This window comes from Camelina sativa, chromosome 19 (genome assembly GCF_030686135.1).
Source record: "Camelina sativa cultivar CO46 ecotype springtype chromosome 19, ASM3068613v1".
In the NCBI taxonomy this organism is placed as follows: domain Eukaryota; kingdom Viridiplantae; phylum Streptophyta; class Magnoliopsida; order Brassicales; family Brassicaceae; genus Camelina; species Camelina sativa.
This window is the reverse complement of record NC_141898.1, coordinates 17852269-17860252: the sequence shown is the minus strand read 5'-3', so window position 1 is coordinate 17860252 and position 7984 is coordinate 17852269. Positions and strand designations below refer to the sequence as shown.

Sequence of the window (7984 nt, the reverse complement as noted above, 5' to 3'; positions counted from 1 at the left end):
ACAAATACAAGAACAAAACCTTGTCTACCCAAAAGTAACCAAAGTGTTTGATCCTATCATTCTAAACCCAAATGATCCTAGTTCTACCCTTTGTCTTCTTCTCTTCTCAAATACCCTTTTTCTCTTTTTGTTTTTAAGCCTTAGGAGAGGTTTCTTATTTGAATCAACTAGTGGAATGGGGACTTCTTTCTTATTGCTATGGTTCCCTTTTATTCTTACTTCTTAAGATATAAAAGCTTTTCTTTATACTCTTCTTTTCTTTCTTTCTTTTCCTTGACCAGAACCATCTTTAACAATCTCATACTTCCCATTATTTCACTAGAGTTTACACATTTTTTTTTTTAAAACACATTCTTCTTTTAAAGACTATAACCTTTTCTTTCTCTTTCTTTTCTCTTTTCTTTTCTTTTTCAAAACAACCAAGTCCCAAACCCAACAATTAAACCACCTAGTCCTATCTAGTTTGAAAATTGCAAACTAGAACTACACAAGGCAATATTCTTGTCAGCTCAAACCTAACACTTTCTACCAAGCTCAATTCCAAAAAAGGCCTCACACACACAAGAATAAACATGGCTTGAAAGAAGGGTAGGTTAAGGGTAGGGGAAACTGATTTTAATGGTGCAATCAGCTACTTGGATCAACAAGAGTGGTAGAAAGGAAAAAGATGATCCAAATATGTATATGGTATCCATGAGTTTGAAGCAATGCACAAATTGATAATTAAAAGTCAATATTAGGTTCTTATAAATAGGAAATGGTATCAAATCACAACATGCTTCAATTTAGACCAAATGCAATGTAGGAATTCAAGAGTTGGTTCAACCTTATGCTTCTAACCACTCAACTAGCATCAAAGTACTATTAACTTGGGCATTGATCCTAGTTTAGTAAATTTAAACAAGCTAACAAGGCAAAACTCATCATAGATCCCTAATGCAGTTATGAAACAGTCGTATATGAAACAAGCTAAAAACGATGCTAATATGCAATGCAAACTACATGAACACTCAGTTTTTGTAAAGATTTTTGCAAAAATTTTCAAATTTTTAGGGTTTTTCTATGCCATAGATGAAATGCAAGTACTAACATGATTATGCTAAAAATTTGAAATAAGAAAACAAAACACAGCATCAAATACTATATCAAACCCTCCCCCAAACTTAAATTATACAGTCTCTTGTGTAAGAGAAATTTGAGAGAAGATTCAAGACTTAAAACAAAACAAAAGTAGAGATGCAATGGTATTTACAAAGGTTAGGTGATGATGTTACCTCATAATTTGTGGAAGAAGCTGTCCACATCCTCATTCATGCTTTCATATGTGTAGTGGGTGTCTTGTGGTGGACTTGGAGGTGGAGAGGGTGGCAACTCGACGATGGCAATCGACTGGTACTCGGTCGAGTGCCCGGTCGAGTGGCGTGGTCGAGTTGGTTGCCGAATGGGTGGTGGTGGGAAAAATTGTTGGCCTTGCTGCTGGTATTACTGCTGCAAGAGAGCTGGATATATGAAGTATTGGGGAGGGATGGGAGGGTAAGCTTGGCCAAAGGGATAGCCTGCTGGAGCTGGGAAACCACAAGGGGGTCTGGGCAAGTGCTCGGCCGAGTGCATTGGAGGTGCTCGGTCGAGTGGTAGCTGGAGTGAGCCGGTCGAGTGCCTTACCGATTCTTGTTCTGGGCGACTTGACCTTCTCCTCCTCTGAATTGACTCCTGCATTGAAGCTCTTGCCGGTTCCATTGCTAGATCAGCTCTAGATAATGCTCTTGTTGAGCTACTCCTCCTCAAAGGACTAGATGGTGTTGGTGAAGAGTTCCCACTCTTTAATTCAGCAATCTCCTTCTTTAAATCCTTGATGGACTTAGTCATTCTTCCCATCTTCTTCTTTATTTTGTCCAAATTTTTCCCATGCCACTTGTTCCACTTTTGTAGGAATGTCAACCTCTTGCTAGTCTCTCTCACTCCTTTACTATATCTTGGGCTTGGCTCATAGTATTCAAAGTAAAATTGCTCTTCCCCATCATCCATCTCTACATCACGAGCTTCATCCACTCTCACTTGGGCTGTCCCATCAAACAAGAACTCAGCAGCTGGCCAAAAATCAATGTTCACCCCTTCATTTATGGTGGTAAGCTCCTTGTTAAGTAGAATAAGTTGAGTCTTCCCTAGTGTTGGAAGCTCAAAGTTGAAAAGGTGCTTCCCATTGTGCATCTCTTTGGCTAGAATGAGAGTAGAGGTGAGGTAGTTGGTGTCAATCCATCTTGGCTTTGCTTGCTCTCCTCTAAGTGGTACTTTTGCAGCCAATAGCATTGGAGTGATGATGCCTCCAATGGTTAGAACTCTAGTTGAGCCCCTTTTGTGCAACTTGCTCACCCAACTTCTATAGTATATCATTTGGTCAATAAGGAGCATGGCAAGATCAGACTCCACACTACTCCCAAGGATGATGGTGCCATTTCTTGCTTGGAGGATGATACCATTGAGTGTTGCATCAATCATGTTGAGTTCTCCCTCATTCACATTTCCAGTCTCTTTTCTAGCAAAGAAAGTGTTTGCTAGTGCCTTGTGGAAGTGCCTTGTGGAAGTACCTTAGGACTGGGCTCCTTATCTTTGAGCTCTTGGACTTGGAGGATGAGTAGGTGTAGTTGTCTCCAATGGTTTCCCAAACAGAGAAGAGCTCTTCCCTTGGAATCATCATATTCCTTTGAATACCAACTTCAAAACCAAAGATATTGGCTATCTTCTTAAATGAAAGCTTATATTTCTTCCCCTTGATGGTGAAATCACAACAACCAGGTCCAGATTCCTTGTCCATTGTTGAGTAGAAGTGAAACTTGATGGTGGCTAAGAACTCACAGCTCTCTTCTCTATACCCCTCCATGCACAAACCCATGAACTTGCTTAGGTTGCACTTCTCAAAAAGAAACTCCACATCTTCAGCAACTCCCAGCTTCTCCATGGTCTCCTTGTGTGGATATCTTGTTCCTTGGAAGCTCATCCTCATGAAGGCTTCATAGAGCTGTTTTGTAGTTAGTCCACATGATTGTTCTTCTTCTCCCATTTCTCCTTCTTCTTCTTCTTCACTCTCACTCTCAACTTCTTCCTCTTGTTGTTGATCTTCAGCTGTCCTCTTTCCTTTTGATTTGTTCCTCCTCATGTGTTCTTGAAGAGTGAACTGCATCTCTTCCTCACTTTCAGTTTGCTCAGGATCCTCCTCAACTGGCTGATGTCTTCTTCTCGGCACTCCACTCGACCGCCTACTCGAACCAGCACTCGGTCGAGTGGCTGCTCGAGTTGGTGGTCGAGTACCTCCACCAGCTTGCCTTCTTTATGCTAATTGTGCATCACGTCGATTCAAGGAGCGTTCAACGGCTTGTTGAGATGATCTTGTGGTCCTTGAAGACATTTTGAAAGAAAACTTGAAAGGAATAGACTCAAAGCTCAAAGTTAATAGGTTAGTGACCCAAAATCCAAAAGAACTAAGCTTGAGCAAGAAGATGAACTTGAGAGAGATTTTAAACTAGATTTTTAATGTTTTAAGCAAATGTGAGAGTGTGAGAAGTCTAGGATCGAGTTTAGCCCTATATAAAGAAGCTAAGGGGACAAGGAAACAAGGGTGGAGCGTCCATACCATTCAAATTTGAATTGGGAATCTTTGACTCTCTTTTTCTGCAACTCGACCCCACCACTCGACCCCACGTGGTCGAGTGCTTGACCAAATTTTGAAATTTGAACTCCTTTCTCCCTCCACTCGATCGTGCAAGAGAAATTTGAATCGATTGGGCTTGATCTCCTACACCACTCGATCGAGTACCTCTCATGGGCTGGTCGAGTGGGCTTGCAAATTCACTTCTACAAGTCCGAATCTTCTTAAATCCATCTACACTCTCATAAAATGGCCTGCCCAACATAAACATAAAAGAAAAGAAATCAAAACTACAAAGAAAATTAAACATATTTACAATGATACCTTAGGGACTTCCTCCCTAGTGAGCTTGTTTAAAGTCACTAAGCTTGACTTTGATAGCCTTTTCAGGTTTGGTTTAGAGTCCAAGGAGGTGATGAGATCCTCCATGGTACCACTTGATCAATGTGAAGCTGCTCCTTGATCACTTCACTCTTAACACATGAACCTTGTTTCTTCTTAATTTTGAGCCTTGGTCTTGCCTTCTTCAAAGACCTGTTGTTGAGCTGAACTTGAAGATCCTCCACTAAGTCAGTTAGCCTTTGAACTGAATCTTTGAGCCCTTCAACAGTCTTGGTTTGTGCTGAACTTTTAATCCTAAGGTCCTCTCCAACCTCAAAAGCTTCACAATTAGCTTTTTTTCTCTACCACAAAGTGCTGACCTTCAATAGTAGGTTGATGTGCTGAGTTCTTGATGTCAAACTTCATAGTGAAGTCTTTAGCAAGGTGGAGCTTGATGGTTCCCATCTTAACATCAATTACAGCCCCAGCTGTGGCTAAGAATGGTCTCCCCAAGATGAGATGATCTTCTGGCTCTTGATCCATATTCATGGTCACAAAATCAGTTGGAATCCTAGCCTCCCCTATCTTGACTGGAAAATTTTCAATTACCCCAACCACATCCCTCTTTGATCCATCTGCTAGGCCAATATAGAGGTTGCTGGGCTTAAAATGTTCATACCCCAACTTCTCAGCAATTGAGTATGGCATTAAACTCACTAAAGCTCCCAAGTCACATAGACACTTGTTGAAGTGCATATAGCTGATGGAACAAGGAAGGTTAAATGACCCTGGATCTTCAAGCTTTGTTGGGATAATAGCTTTTCCAATCTCTTTCAAATCCTTGGTATCTTGTTCTTGAGCTTTTTGCTTGGATAATTCAAGAAGCATTTCCTTGAGGAAAGGATGTTGAGCATATTTTTCCAAAGGGGGTCCTCTATCTTCCTCTTTCTTCTCAATGATAACCTCTTGTTGAATGGCCATCACCTCTTTCTTCTCAATTACTTCCTTTTCTTGTAAAGCCATGGCTTCCTTCTTCTCAATGATTTTCCTTAGTTCTTTCAGCTTTTGTGCCTTGAAACGTCCTGGGAAAGGCAGAGGTGGTTTATAAGCAGGAGGAATATACTTAGCAGGTTTAACAGCTTCTGGGGAAGCAACTCGACTGGTCACTCGATCAGTCACTCGATCATGTGTGTGGTCGAGCACTAGGTCGAGTGTTTTTCCGGATTCAGTTTGCTGTGTGAAACTTTTACTCTGGGCTTCAATAAATGATGAATCCTCCCCATCTTGAACTTCACTGTCCTTAGTAACAGCTTGCTCATACAGATGAACAGCTTTAGCAGTAAACTCCCTTGGGTTTTGAATAGCTTTTCCATGAAGTTGATTAGGCTTTGTAGCTGAAGTAGAGGTAATGTTGCTTTCCATGTACTTCACTCTAGAATTCAGACTTTCAAACTTGATGTTGAGATCATTATACTGAGAGGTTATCTTTTGGTTCAGCTCAGCAAACTTCTTTGCATCCTCAATCTGCCCATTTGCTTGCCCAAGCAACATTTGTTGCATCATAGCTCTCAAATCTGGTTCTTGGCCTTGGTTAGTCTGAAACCCTGGTGGGGGACACATTGAGGCTGGAACCCTTGATGTTGTTGTTTGGGGGCATAGTTGTTTTGCTGTTGGGGTTATTGAGGTGGGTAGACTTGATCTTGAGGATTGGCCACATTGTTGCTTCTATAGGAGAGGTTCTTGTTCTTGAATCCTCCTCCTTGATTGTAACCTTTGAATCCTCCTTGATTTTGCATATAGCAAATTTCTGCAAATTCATTCTCCCCATCTTGAACTGGAGCTTGTTCTTCAGCAAGGAAATGAATGTTCTTTTGTTGGCTTAGTAGAATCTTGTCCAACTTCTCATGAATAACCTTCAAGTCCTTCTTGTACTTCTCATCTTGATCATTGGAGGCAAACCTTACTGTTCTGTCATAGTCCTCATTGTAGTTCCCATCAGATTGTGCTAGATTCTCTACTAGCTCCCATCCTTCTTCTACATTCTTGTTGAGGAAATTTCCATTTGAAGCTGTGTCCAAAAGCATCCTTATCTTAGGTAGAACTCTTCTATATAAGGTGCTGAGCAAAGACTCATTGCTGAATCCATGGTGGGGACACTGAGTTTGGAAACCTTTAAATCTCTCCCATGGCTCACAAAAGCTTTAATTATTTCTCTGTGCAAAACTTGAGATTTCATTCCTCAATCTAGCAGTCCTTGCATTTGAGAAAAACTTAGCTATGAAGGCTTTCTTGCAGCCATCCTAGGTTGTGATAGCTCCTGTTGGTACGGTCTTTTCCCACAAGTGTGCTTTATCTCCAAGGGAAAAAGGGAACAATCTTAGTTTGAATCCATCCTCACTTACATCATTTATCCTTGTGAGGCTACAAATCCTGTCAAACTCATCAAGATGGTCTAGGGGGTTTTCCATTGGCAAACCATGGAACTTATTTGCTTGTATCATAGAGATCAGTCCACTTTTGATCTCATAATTATTATTAGCAACTGTTGGAGGCACAATACTAGCTCTTTGGTTATGTGTGTTTGGTGCATCTCCAGCACCAATGTTTCTTGGTCTTGGATCTTGATTGTTTTGTTGCTCCATTAGCAACTGATTCTCTTGTTCTTGTTGGATTCTTGTTCTCTGCTGTCTCAAATCTCTTGGTAGTCTGTTGATGTGATCAAGGTACCTCTGAAGATTCTGATTACCCTTGGATCTTGTTTGCATCAACGGACTCGATCAGGTACTCAAACAGGCACTCGGTCGAGCACTGACTCGAGTGAAGGTCGAACTGACTGAGACGAGACAACTAATTGTATCCGGGTTGTGACTCGATCAGGTACTCGAACAGCAGACGGTCGAGTGGTAGCTCGAGGTGTATGTCGAGTTGGTACCTGAGACCCAAAACAACCAAGCAGATGAAGAATTTGAATCAATAATGGTTAAAGGAGGAATATAACTTAATCTTAGACTTGTATAAATCCTAAATGTCACAAATAAACACTCAAACCGGCAACGACGCCAAATTGAAACTCATATTTTTGTGTGGTGAATGATATGATGAAAGAGATGGAATGATATGATGATCAGGTGGAAGAGGTTTCAATTACTCTTATGTAGTTGTAGTATAAGAGATGTCAAACCATAATGAGTGTGATGCAAGCAATTAGGATATGAATACTCATCTAAGTTAAGCCAAATATGAAGGATGTTTGTCACTAACAACCTAATGATGATTATGAAATGCAGAATGTAAACCTACTAAAACAGGATACTAAATGCAAAGTAAACAAAATGATTAAAGCAATAATGAAATGAAGCAGGAACAGAAATTATAGTAAGCAAACTAAGTAATGCCACATGATTAAACAAAAAACTAAATGAATGCAACAGGAAATGCAACTAGAATGAGACAGAGGATGAAACAGAAAGATGCATAACATAAAACAGGAACTCTGGAAAGAGCTCGAGCAAGCACTCGATCGGATGCTCAATCGAGTGGATGGTCGAGTTGATGAGCGAATGCCAGAAACAGAGCAAATATTGAAACAGAAACATGGCCATCAATATGAATTTCCGAGCTCTCACTACCCAGACAACCTTCCTTCAGGATTGGTGAATCCGAAGTTTCACTGCCCACCGCAGCTACCACCTGATCAATATGTCCATCAATAGCTGCCGCTGTTAAAGGATTGTCCTCATGACCCAAGTCCATCCCATCCGCAACCGCTGTCACCAAACCACTATCTTTCACCCCATCTAACTCATGAGCTACAACAGACAAGGCAGGAGCAAGCCGCATAGATGCCGGTTCAGAGCCCCCTGCCTCGGTCTGTCCTACTCCCGACCCTGCAAAATCCGCACTACCTTGTTCGGACCGAAAAGCCGGGACCTGGTCCCCGTCCACACCTAAACTGGAATCTTCGAAAAGAAGTCTCTGCACCCTCTTTGGGGGCTGGATGCGAAAACCAACCTCCTGTAC

General features: G+C 41.3%; 1 non-coding gene across 1 annotated transcript; it reads left to right on the top strand.

Moving 5' to 3' along the window:
* Positions 1–6103: 6103 nt before the first annotated feature.
* On the top strand, positions 6104–6210 carry LOC147920733 (small nucleolar RNA R71). The gene has a single exon (XR_015591894.1). It is a non-coding gene; the product is annotated as a small nucleolar RNA R71 (small nucleolar RNA).
* Positions 6211–7984: the final 1774 nt, after the last annotated feature.